Consider the following 14,304-nt stretch of genomic DNA (forward strand, 5'->3'; position numbering starts at 1 on the left):
CAGGGAAGAGTAGGCAACTTAAAACAATACATAAAATGCTGCCTGCTACCTATACTTTTAGTTGTCAACATTTACAACCCGGTGAAGCGTTTTTACTTATTATCTCTCTGCAAAAGGTTCATCTGAGGTCCACAAGAGGCAGCAGTGCTGTCTGAAAGAAAAAAAAAAAGGATTTTAATATAAAGCATGTAATTTCTAAGCCATTCTACTATTCTTATCAGCAGTCTCCACCTTTCCTTTGCTCTTAAAGGAAACGGAAAGCTTTGCTGGTTGACCCAGGCACTGTTAACTTTGATATGCTTTCTTATATTAAAAAGCGTGGTGATCTAAGAGGGCTTCATTTTGTTAATGATTTAATCCAAGGTTAAAGCCTAAGTTAGTATTTTTCTGTCCCTAGCAGCAGGTGCAGCTATTGATAATGATTAGACTTGCGATGTTAAAAGCAATTTTTATTCAAAACATCTCTTTTAGTATTAAGCATAGACAGGCAGATTGAGGATACACATGGAACTGCATAGAAACCCAGCAACTAAAAGCTTAACTAGGAAATGACTGGCCTTCTGTTTGGACCCTTTAGGCTAGCTGCACTCCAAAGTTAAGGAAGACTTTAAGATGTAAAAACCTCACAGAAACGCATCAAAGTTAAAGTACAGAGCAGAAAAACAAATGCATGTTTATGCATGTACCTTAACACTAAGAAAGTTGTTTGTTTGATGTCAGCAAATCATTGTTCAAGATATTATATTAACAGTAGAAGGGTTTATTTAGACCAGTGGCTTCATAGTATAGTAGTTGGAATCTCCTTGGAATTTGTGTCAGGAAAGTCTGGTGTGTGGGGTAAAACTCTGCCAAATCAAATATGCAGAGCTGCCTTGGTGACTGCTTGTGAATAGGAGACTAACTGAAAGTAGCATCTTTTTGTCTGTGTTTTAACCAAGTTACAAGACAGTATAGTCATAGTACTGGTCCAATTAAGGGGAAGGTTGTGTCAGGAAGGTTACAAAGCTTAAAATCTTTGCCAAATCAAATATGCGGATCATCAAGTATGTCACTTCTATACTAAATGGGTTTGAGGTTATGGTTAACAATGACCAGCTCTTGGTCACACGCAAAAGACAACAGAAGAGGAGAGGTTGTAGGCAAGAATGTGGAGGTGAGAGTAGTGACTTTAAATGTAGTGAATATGGTAAACGTAGAGAGATGGCTGATATGATGGCGAGAAGGAAGGTAGGCTGAGTGTTCAGAAAACCACATGGAGGTGAAGAAAGGCCAAGAGCATCAGAGGTAGTTGAATAGTGATGGAAAGAGTGTCAGACATGATCATGAGTTTGAAGCTGGAAATTGAAGGGGTGATGTTGAATGTGCTGCTCCACTTTCATCACTACTTACTAGTAAGTGATGATTAAAGAGGAGCAGACTTCAATGGACATGAAGGTGAAGGGCGCAGAGGTGATGAGGAGGTCTTGGGTAGGTGTGGTGTATAGAAATCCACAAGAAATAATGGTGGACAAAAGGAAAGATGAAGAAGAAAGAATGTTGAGCAGATTTCAAGGAACAATTGAGACAGTCCTTAGGTGGTAGGGAAGAGTTACCTTGTGACTGGGAAAATATAGCTGAAGCTGTGAGGGAAAGTGTAAAGAAGACATCTGGTGTATTGTCTGGACAGAGGAAAGAAGACAAGGAGATTTGTTGGTGGAATGAAGAAGTGCAAGGTTAGGCAAAAGGCAAAGGCTTCTATCCTTATTTCTGTATCCTCAGCCAATCAATACAAGTCTTTATAATGGACTCGTATTGATTGGTTAGACAGAGAAATTGAGCTGGAAAGGATGTGCAGCAGATTAGCATGATTAAGGACAGAGATGGAACTGTACTAATGAGTGAAGAAAGTCTGCTGAGAAGATGGAAAGACTACTCCGAGAAGCGATGAACAAAGAAAATAAGAGACAGAGACAATTAATGAATCAGGAAGTGCAGAAGATTACTGAGGAGGAAGTGAAGGCAGCTATGAAGAGGATGGCAGTTGTTTCAGATTACATACCTGTGGAGGGATTGAAATGTCTTGGAGAAAGAGCGGTGAACAAAAGAGGTGAAGAAGAGTGTTTACAAAATGGTAGTGACATCATGATGTATGATGTTGCTTCGACAAAAAAAGTTACAGGGGTGAAAGACAAACACTAATGTCCAGGTCTGTTTGTCTCCTGCTGTAGAAAGCCAAAGATACATTGTGACCGTATAAATAAGAGATGCTCCAGCTGTTTAGGGCTTGCCCTACATGTACCTGTACATACTGAGCTCAGCATGCAGCCAATATACCCAGAGTTTATAGTATAGCTATGGTTGTTAAAGCCTCTATGAACTGATGCTGTAACTCTGCAAACAATCAGACAGAAAACGTTTATTGTGAGCGCAAAAAACTGACATTAAGTTTTCCTTAGAGAATCTCTACATCCACTTAAAATGAAGATTGCGGTAAAAGTATGCCTTAATACACAGTTATGAAATTTTAGGAGATAAATGTTTTATAGTCTACAACATAGACTATAAAACATTTTTTCTGCACCATCATTGTACTCACTCCTAGAAAACTAGTGCAAATAATAGTTGAATCACATGTTTAAAAAAAAGCACAGCACAATTATGTTGTCAGGTGGGGCTTACCTACTCTGTGAAATACTTGGATTTAGGTCCCAGTCATATAGGCCTAGAGACCAGTTGGAGATGACCACTTTCTAGGGAAATTATTCCCCAACTGGTTGTGAGTGGTTGCTGAAAGGTACTGGGACTCACTACGAAATCAGTCACTAAGCTTCAGTCACCAGACCCATGTAAAGAGGTTGTAACGAGGTATAAAATGCAGCAGAAGAAACTCTTTTAGGAGATTGCTCACTCATAGGTTGTTAGGAAGTCATACGTGTCAGCAAACTCTCTCCAACTACTCGCTCAGTCAGTGGATTTGAAATTGTAAAGAGCATTATGTAAACCAGAAAATGAGACAGCTCCTCCTCAAAGTAAAAGTTATTCCTTACCGATGAAACCAATCGATTTCAGAAGATGCAACTTTTACTTTGAAGGTGAACATTTCATTTCTAGTTTGCCCTGCATTTTTTTTTTTTTAATTTAGCTAGCGAGTGTTTGCAGGCAATTGGATGTCTTGCATATAAAATATAGATGACAGTGTAAAATAAATAAATACAGCAAAACTATATTCTCGAGGAGGCTCACTTCTGACATTAAACATGATGACTGCATTACCTCAAAAGTAAGTCTGTTAAAAATTTTTTAGTATATTTTAGCAGATTTTTATTTTAAAGCATTCTGTTATTTTGCAGTGCGACTAATACTGTTTGCTTGCTAAGCTGAATGTTTACAGTCCTTGTCCAGCTCCTCTCAGACACTCTTATACCTGACAATTGGCGCTTTCACCTCAAATATCTTTATGTAGATTACAGTGTATATGGAGTCAAAACAACTGGTGGCTAAACACTGTCTAATAGCTTCACGCTGCTTGAAGATTCAGACTGTGTATGGTGTATCGCTGGCATTACCATAAAAGTGTTGCCTTAGCTGTTGACCATGCAAGTAATTATGCAAAAGAGTGAATGCCTGTCTGTGACATTTTCAAAATGTCTGATTGATGATTCTATGAATAAATATGCCAAATGACAATCAAAGGCACAGGGATTTTGTATGTAAGTTACAGCACTGTTATGGTAGACTGCTTGCAAATTTAAATACTTATCTCCAAGCTATATAGTTTACATTTGCAACTTAGATTCCTTTAATTAGCATCAATTCTTTTTGCTCCACTGCAGGCAGAAGCAGACCTGTGTACAATAAATAGAGAACAGTACAGATCAGAGGATGCTTCATGCATTAGCAACATTAAGAGGGGTAACTATCAGTAGAATCACCAGGTGCAGAGATGCGTAGGTGGAAGGTGGGAAAAAATCATGTATGTGTTAAGGACACGTGGTTGAGAACCACTGATTAGAGGAACGCATCACCCGCTGAGACGATTTAGTTCACATGTTAGTACATAAAGAGCACACATCTAGATACACTTATAAATAGCTGACAGGTCAATACAACTTGATCTGAGCCATTTCCAGTAGAAATGGATGCAGTGACATGTAATGTGATTCAGTAATGACACACACTTTTATGCCGTGTTCCCACTAATAGCGTAGTTAAGTGACTTGTGGCGAGAATAAAATCGACCTGCTATGTTTTAATCATTTCATTGTAATAATGGAGAGAATGAGAATCCTGAAATACATGTTGGCACTTTAAAATCGACATCCTATAGGGTAAAGTGTTTGAAATGGATAATATTACATACATTCTTAATGCTAATGCAATGTAACTGACCTTAGCAATGTTAGCACGCTACTCAGTCTGTGACCTGTTGTCATGTCAGCAAATAACTTTATTTTTTATATAGAAATGGGTATTTTGAGTTGTGTAATCCTACTGGTACCGGTATCAATTAATACATGTCTGATATCATTACATCCAGATTGCTTCATAGTTTAAGATAACTCTTATTTATATTTGTCTGGGACTTGGTACACCCCCTCAGATAACTATGTGTCTACAACACTTTTTTTTAGCTTCTCTCCCTTTAAGCAACATTTTTTGTCTAAGTTCTTGGTTGAAACAACTTTCATGAGCAGTTTGAAGCCTGGCCCTTAGGAATTGCTTTAAAACACACAAAAGGACCTTGTTATTTGAAACTTTAGCCATATTTTGTATGAACATCCACCACTGTTATGGTATATATGTAACAGAACAGAAGAAATTGTGCAATCCGCCCATTCAAGCCAATGAAAGTCCACTGTTTAAGCCATAGCATAAATGTCATGTTAGCTCTTGTAAAACTCTATTGACAATTAATATCTTGGGGGCAGAAGGACGGACCGATAACCATTGGATCTCTTGTTAAAGTGTTATCAGGGGGCTTAACAAGCTTAGCCCACGGGCACAGGAGATTACGGAAAGAAAAGCAACAGTAATCAAAGATCTGATACCATTCAGACAAAAGCTTGCAATAAGATCAGCAGGAGCAGCAGGGTTTAAATTGTTCCTGGATGCTAAGTAAAAACCTGGAATTATGCAGATTAGCTAAGTGTTTAGATAAGTGTTTTATATCATCATCATCATCATCATCATCATCGTTTATTTGTATAGCACTTTAAGAACACACCAGGCAGACCAAAGTGCTGAACAACACAGATCAAAACAACAACCAAATTAAAAATACCATAAAATCATTACAAACAATAAAATAAATAAGAAGGTGTCAGTTTCCTACAGAGTTAAAAGCCAGGGAATAAAAATAGGTTTTCAATCTGGACTTAAAGACCTGCACTGATGACGCTTGTCTAATTTGGAGGGGAAGGTTATTCCAGAGCATCGGAGCCGCAATTGAAAAGGCACGGTCTCCTCTGCATTTCAGCCGCGACTTAGGGACCGACAGCAGCAGCTGCTCAGCTGAACGGAGCGAGCGAGGAGGAACATGTGACTTCAGCAAGTCAGTTAAGTACACAGGAGCCAGACCATTTAAAGATTTAAAAACCAATAAAAGGACCTTAATGTGCAGACATATGTCAGAGAGCAACTCTTGTCTCTCAGTTGTACAGATGTTGGGATTCTTTCAGGGTTATTGTCTAGCACTAAATTTGCACATTGTTCTATGAGAGGAAATTGCATGCAATGTCAATGAACAAATGTAACAAAACCAATCTAGTCCAGACAGGTTTTAGGCACATATTACATTGTCTAGTTGTCCTTGTTTTTATGATTAGAGTTTTTGGACAAGTGTGTTAATACTGAAGCAAGTGGCATTTTATGTTGGGAATTCAATGCGTGATTGGTTTAAAATGTGCCATTAGCCACCTGTCACATCATGGCTCCACGCAGTTCTCATTATACTTTGGGCAATATTGTTCAGTCTAAAAAATTCAAACAAGATTACTCCTGTTTTTAAGTCTACACTCACTGCACTGCTTTGGCAACATTAGAAATAATACACAGATGCCTTAAGGGCAGGCCAGACTGAGGTAGGTACTGCATTCTAGTTGCCATTTAGGTTGGTTTCTGGGCACCTGGAAGACCATGTGGTGATTAAAAAAAACAGAAGAAGAAAAACAGCACTACCTGGAAAAGATGCTATTAAAGACAAAACTGAACACAAAGGGCAGGGGAATAGAGTAGCTGTGCAAAATACCACAGCAAATCTGAGTCCTTTGAGTTTAATCAATTGCTGGGGCCGTATGCTCAGCCTGCCAGCCAATAATACTCCTGCAAGGACCTCTTATTACTCACTGCAAGGACAATTAATGATGTCTGAAAAATGCTACCACTCATTAGCATCAACTGACCCCTGCAGACTACAATAATTGGCCATGATTATTATTTGTAACCCTTCACCAAAATCAGCTTTTTAACTAATCGAATGAAATGATCTGCAAATCTGGAGTTCACTTTGTAGTAAACCTTGTGTGAAGTTTTGGGTGAGGGGTGATGTACAGTGTGTGAGTCTCTTGCAACACTTTCGCAGAGTAATTGCGTTGGTCACTGTCTGTACCACATTAGTGTTTCAACACTTCAGACATCCATACATTTTTCACAGTATTGGACTGCAGCTGGTAGTCCGTGTTGTGCTCTGCAGCTTTGGTGAGTGCAGCACAGCAGCAGATTTCACCTGCTTAGAATGGCACTTTAGCTCACAGCAGATTTCCAGCGTAGAACAAAGATTACTGTGGCCAGCTGCTGTCCAAGACGTTTGAGCTGGAGTCCATCAGACTGCAGGAGGAGAGACCCACTGTAGAGGATCCTGAATGAAATTAAGGACCACCACAGCAGCAACATTCTTGTCCTGTCAGTAGGCAAACACGAGAAAGGAGTTGCTGGGGTTTGCAGCGCCTTAAGCTAACTCCAGCAGCTGTATATGGCATAGTTCTCTTGGAAGGAAAATAACAGTACAAAATGCTTTAGTCCAACACAAGGCATCGCAGCAAGACAGACACTATTTACATTCATTTCATATATTCATAGCTATGGACAATTTGGAATCACCAGTTAACTTCATTTGTGTGATAAACTGGAGTACCATGGAAGCCTGAACCACAAAATAATTGCAAAAAAAGAAGAAAAAAAAGAAATTTTTTCAAACTGGGATGTTTTCTCAGACAAATTAAAACAAAAGCAATCAAAGAGAAAAGCTCTCGTCAAATTTTTCTTTTTACTCATTTTGACATTTGGTGTGACCTTAACCGAATTTTCGACAAAAGTAAATCATCTCAAGCTGTTACTGTTATCTACCATCACACAAAATTTGAAAACTGTAATAGACTGCTAACAAACAGACAAAAGCTACATCCCTTTGGGAGGAGAAAAATGAATAAATAACAGTTTGTATACATGTGTTTTCATTTGTGTAGTTTTTGTTACACCTAGGTTTTTTCAGTTTGTTGCTTAAAAATGTATTTATTCAAACAATGATGCAGAGATCCTAAAAACTCACAAAATCCATGTATCAAATGTGACACTCTGGGCATTATTGGGTCAAGAAAACTCACACGGACACAGGCAGGCTTAAATCCAGTTTCCATTTGATTATCCTGGCCCATTCCCTGTTTAATATTTAGTCCATAAACAGTAATTACATCACAACCTTATTTTGGAGCAGTTGTTGCGTCGATTAGATAAAATATCCAAACAGTAATTGGCACACAGACACTAACACAATCACAAATGGTTCTGCTTGATAAACAGTGACACTAAAAGTGTTCCTGGTTCCACGGTTGTTTTGGTGATTAATTTTTAGTTTTCCACAGAATTTTTCCCACCATTAGTGTGCTGAAAACAACATTTTATGCTCAGTGATTAGATGTTTCCTGCCTAAATCCACCTCAGGAGTTTCAGTTTACTATTTAGATGTCTAGAAAGCTTTCTAAATGATCCAAGCAGTAGAGTGCTTCTGCTGTGAGTCTTGAATAAATTCATGGGATTTTTACTTCCAGAGCCAGGGTTGGCTAAAATAGCTCATTTCCCTTTGTAACTCTATTAGCTTTAGTAGTTAGAAAAGTCTTCTTCGGGTACATGCCAACTTCATTAACTGTTTAATCTGATTCATTGTTATAACCATTGCTCGGGGGTAGCAACTTAAAGAAGTAAACAAAATTGGATAAAGCAGCCTTTAAATTTAAAGCAAACAAACAAATGTGGTGGTGCCTCTCTCTTCTGTAGCATCTGCCGGCTGAGAGAGAGGCAGACATTTGCAGTAAAAGCGTTTTAATGCCTCAGGAGACAAAGATTGGTAAGAAACAGTGAACTGTTGGTCAGTTTTCATGAAACAAATAACCATAGCATTCAACAACGTAGTGTTCAGTTCAATTTAAATCTATTTATACAGCGCCAAATCACAACAACAGTCGCCTCAAGGTGCTTTATATTGTAAGGTAGACCCTACAATAATAAATACAGAGAAAAACCCAACAATCATATAACTTATGAGCAAGCACTTTGGTGACAGTGGGAAGGGAAAACTCACTTTTAACAGGAAGAAACCTCCAGCAGAACCAGGCTCGGGGAGGGGCGGCCATCTGCGGGACCGGTTGGGATGAGAGAAGGAAGACAGGATAAAAGATAAATGTATTCAAATTAAATGTTAAACGTTGTGTTAAATGTAAAACTTTAGTTCACCTTAAAATTGCTGTAATCCATTGCACATATTTCTTGCGTCGAACAAAAAAGGATAGCTGTTCCTATTTAGGTAGTGAAAATATTGAGCTACTGAAAATTAAAAATTGAAAGCTGAAGTGCTTTTTAGGTAAACGTAATTCATTCTAACATAACCAACCATGTTTGAGTGCTTTGACAAGGTGCCTGAGACACAGTTAGCGCTGCTTTTAAGCATTGCTATTCACTGATACAGCAGCATCCACGATACAGCAGCTATATCCATGACACAGCAGCATCAGTGGATAGAAGGCACGCGTCCCTTTAATTATATTTTGAATAATCAAAGATAAGGTAGAGCAAAATGAGAAAAAATGAAACATCACAGAGCTCTCCCCTAATTTAATTAAAATTAAAAAGTATTTTTTTATCACTGTTAAACAAGCATAAAATATTCATAAAAGCGATATTTTCACCTGCTCCGATTCAATATTGTTCTGTCTATGTCTGAATCAACAACAGTGTCTTAATTTGCTGATATAAGCTGTTAAGAACACGCCAAAACGTTAAGCTATCCACGTATCTTCAAATCTGCCAGATCCTTGGAAACTTTGCTACAGGCTGAAGTAACAGCCACATCCATTCTGCCTGGTAGTGATAGCAAGAAAAGGCATATCAGCCTGCATATATCCCTTCCCACATCCTCCCAGTTTGAATTTACTTGGGAGAAGCTAATTCCTGATGATGCAGAGATTATAGCACCTTAGCCCCAGAGGCACATGAGGTTAAGATAAAAACAAAATAATAATAACCCATCATTCGGCAACTAGAAAATGTGTGAAAAGAATCGTTAATCACTGTTTTTGTTTTACACCGAAACGTGGCTGATCTGTCCGATTTAAGATAAGATAAGATAAGATAAGATAAGATAGAACTTTATTAATCCCTCGGGTGGGTTCCTCTGGGAAATTTGACCAAAGCACAGCAACGACCAAAGTTACAGTTACAGAACTGTTTTATATATATATATATATATATATATATATATATATATATATATATATATATATATATATATATACACACACACACACACACACACACACACACACACACACACACACACACACATAAATACAGAGACAAATATAAATAAAATATACAAAGGGGATAAATAGAATAAATAGGAATAAAAAATAAAAATACAAGTGAATTGCACATTTCAAGTATTGAGTCTATTGCACTGTTGACTATTTACAAAAAGTATTGCACAAGGTATTGTACAGTGAGGTGCAGAGGCACTACAGCTTTAAAACCAATCATGAAATTACTCCAGTTTTACAGTGAAGTGGACAAACAGCGACAGAATCATGTGAGGCCTGTTTGCCTGAAACAAATATTGGCAAAGAAATCACATCAACAAAACACTATAATCATAATCTTGCTGAATAATGAATTACTAACCGAATACCATGAAAAAGAAACAACTTCTCTTATATTCTAGAAGCAATGAATGCCCATTAATAGCAACTATATTAGACATGCTGCAGAAGCTGTAACTAATTACAGTGCTAGGAAAGAAACTTTAATAACATTTTAATAAAGAAATCAGTCAATAATTGTTTTTCTTCCAACTCACCACGACAAAGCTTTATTTGATTTGATGTTGTTGGTTTCAAGCTGTCTTCTGTACAACATCAGTTACCTTACTGAGTTAGCCATAATGACATTATACTGTGGCTAATTGCTAATTTAACGTGGGGGGTTTTTTAATGCAAAGAAATGACCATGACCTGTTTAATAGGCAGGTTTCAATCAGTGGATGCTTTCAGTGCTAATCTACATAGATTTTTAATTAACTTTTAACTTTCAGTTTCCATATAAGGTAACTTGACATGGTTGGTGCTTTAGAGAACCGACGCCAATGTAACTTGGAACTTAATTTATGTTTCAATGTAACTTGAAATGAATACTTTCTTTTATTGCGTGTGGGAGCAGCCAAACACCATGAATTTCCTCTGGGATTAATAAAGTGTTATGAAATGAAATAAAATTTAAAAAAATAAATAAATAAAAATTATAACATTTTCCATTACTATACACTGTTACTGTTCCGGGAATCAGTTTCTTCCTGGAATCATGTGTAGAAAGGAAATACAAAATAACTTAAGCATTCAAACAGTAAAGAAAATCAATAAATAGAATATAAACTTCACGGAATTGCTGAAAAGAATCCAGCCTGCAAAATCCTTTTTTAAAAGAGTTTGCATGTTCTCCCCGTGTTTGTGTGGGTTCTCTCTGCTCTGACTTCAACCCAATGTCCAAAGACATGCAATTAGTGGGGTTAGGTTAATTGGTCATTCTAAATTGGCCATATGTGTTAATGTGAGTGTTAATGGTTGCCCGTCAGGTTACCCTGCCTCTCGCCCTGGGACAACTGGGAAAGGCTCAATACCCCACCCCACCCACTCACCCACCCCCACGACCCTGAAAAAGATAACCGGAAGAAAAGCGATGGAATAACATCTGGATGAATAACAATGAACAAGTCTTTTATTATTAATGATTTAATTTTAGATAATAAACTTGACTGTTTATTTTTAACTGAAACATGGCTGGGTTCAGATGCACCAGTTGTTCTCACTGAGGCCTCCCCACCAAATTTTAATTTCTCTTTTTCTATTAGAAGTGGTAAGAGAGGTGGTGGGACTGCATCTTTAACCAACAACACACTCACCACCAAACAAATTTTATTTGACCATTTTACCACCATGCTATTGTTTTTAGCAGTCCTCCAGTTTTATCTGCCACAATTTATAGGCGACAGTGCTGCTTTTATCAAAGAATTCTCAGAATTTTCTAACAAACATGAACTCAAAATATAACAAAATAATTTTAACCGGTGATTTTAACCTACACATAGATCCTTCTGACTCTACATCAAAAGAATTTTTAAACATTCTTCATTCTTCATTCATTCAAACATTCTTCTTTTTAACATCACCGGTTTTATTCAACGGGAGACCTCGGTGCGAACTGTGAGGAGGCTCTATCTAACCTCTGAAGTGGCTGCAAATTTTACCAGGGTTTTAGACGAATGCCCTCCTGTGATTTTACCTGCACCCTGTGATTTTATTTTTAATCATTTTAACAGCAAACTAAAGAAAAGTCTTGACTCCGTTGCTCCACTCACCACCAAAAAGATTAACGTAAAACATGCATCACCCTGGAGAAACGAAGAAGTCAAAAAACTCTTGCAGGGCAGCAGAAAGGAGATGGAGGAAAAATAAAAATGCAATCAACCATCAAATACTTTGCGAGCAACTTAAAATGTACAGTAATACACTAAGGAATTCAAGAAATTCATACTTCGCCAAAATAATCAGTAATAACAAAAATAATCCCAAGGTCCTCTTTTCCACCATAGATCAATTATTTAACCCTGATTTTAACAGCTCCCAAAGAACCCCCACAGACTCACTCTGTGAGCAGTTTGCAGACCACTTCAGGGGAAAAGTCAGCGCCATCAGATCTGATATTTTATCTTCTCGCGATATGATTTTAAACACATCTGAGGGCTCGATTGTACCTGAGGAGACACTGGACAGCTTTGTCCTGGTTAATGCTGAGAACCTTAAGAAACTTTTCTCCACAGTAAGACCCACCACATGTCTTTTAGATCCAATCCCCTCTTCACTTTTTAAAACACTTTATGGATTTTTTGAAGCTGAGCTTTTATATATGATGAATTGCTCTCTTCAGTTGGGTGTCTTCCCTGCTGCCTTTAAAACGGCGGTGGTGAGGCTGCTTCTGGAGAAGAGCAATTTGGATTGTAATGATTTTAATAACTACAGTCCTGTATCCAACTAAATTAAAAAAAAAAATTTTAAAAAAACTTGTTTTTACTCAGATTAATGACTTTTTGAATGATAGACAGATCCTGGAGATATTTCAGTCTGGATTTAGGGTGAACCACAGCACAGAGACGGCTCTCCTAAAGGTTTTAAATGATCTTAGATGTAACTGGAACTCCCTCTCAGTCCTGGTGCTACTGGATCTAAGCGCAGCCTTTGATAAAGTAGACCACGCTATTCTTTTAAACAGACTGAAACACATGGTGGGTCTCTCTGGTGCTGTACATAACTGGTTCACTTCCTATCTCTCAGACAGAACTTTTATGGTGAGTATGGATACATGCTCCTCTAAGATCCATAGAATGACATGCGGTGTGCCCCAAGGGTCAGTTTTAGGCCCTGTACTTTTGAATTTGTATATGCTCCCTCTCGGCGGTGTCATCAGGAGCCATGGAGTGAACTTCCACAGATGACACTCAGCTGTACATCTCCGTGTCTGCTGATGACACCAGACCAATGGATGCCCTTTTTAACTGTATTTTAGATATAAGATCTTGGATGGCAGAAAACCTTTTACAGCTTAACCAGGACAAAACTGAAGTTTTAATCATCGGTCCTGAGGCTCAGAGAGAGAAACTCTTGTCTAAATTACAGGCATTTTCACTATGTCCTTCACTACAAGTGAAAAACCTGGGTGTTATTTTTCACTCTGAGCTTGGTTTTATCCCACATATTAAACATGTAACCAAAATTGGATTTTATCATCTAAAAAATATAGGCAGAGTCCGCCCTATTCTCTCTCGGGCCAACACGGAGATGTTGATGCATGCTTTTATTACCAGTCGCATTAATTACTGTAATGCCCTGCTCTCTGGTCTCCCCAAAAACAATATTTCACCTTTACAACTTTTACAAAACTCTGCAGCTCGTGTGCTGACGAAGACCAGAGGGCGGGCCCACATTACACCGGTTTTAGAATCGCTGCATTGGCTCCCCGTGTGTTTCAGGATCGATTTTAAAGTTCTTTTATTGGTTTTGAAATGTCTTAATGGTCTCGGGCCTTCTTATCTCTCAGATCTGCTTTTACCATACAAACCCTCGCGGACCCTGAGGTCCTCTGGCACTGGCCTTTTTATTGTTCCTAAAGTCAGGACACATACTCCTGGAGAGGCAGCTTTTCAGTGGTATGGTCCTCGTCTGTGGAACAGCCTGCCGGAGGAGCTCAGGGCCGTAGAGAACGTACATGTTTTCAAGAACAGGCTCAAGACCCACCTTTTAAATTTAGCTTTTACCTAACGTTTATTTATTTTATGCTTATTTATTCTATCCTGTCATTCTATTTATATTATTAATTTAGGTTAGGTTAGGTTGGGGGTGTATGTATGTATCCATGATCGTTTATGTTAATGAGAGTGTGGGGAGTGAGTTAGAGGGCGGGGTTGGGTGGGCTGCTTTTAACCTTGTAAAGCACTTTGTGCTACATTTCTGTATGAAAAGTGCTTTATAAATAAAGATTGATTGATTGATTGATTGATTGATTGATTGATTGATTAACTAATCCAAACTTTAAAAAATGTGAGCATGTGATTTTTTTCAGTATAGTTGAATTTCATCAAACAGTTGAACTTCCTGTAAAGTTTAAGTAAAGTCGTCAGAAATAATCACTATTTTTCAATTGCATTGTGACCTGTTGCTACCTAAACCCTAACACTGGTCTCTGCCACACGAACATTGGAACTTTTATCATAAACAACAATAAAGCCCTAAA

The sequence above is a fragment of the Diplotaxodon limnothrissa genome, linkage group LG8 (genome assembly GCF_057381915.1).
Source record: "Diplotaxodon limnothrissa isolate DT_005_m linkage group LG8, D_limnothrissa_male_GT1.1, whole genome shotgun sequence".
Lineage (NCBI taxonomy): Eukaryota > Metazoa > Chordata > Actinopteri > Cichliformes > Cichlidae > Diplotaxodon > Diplotaxodon limnothrissa.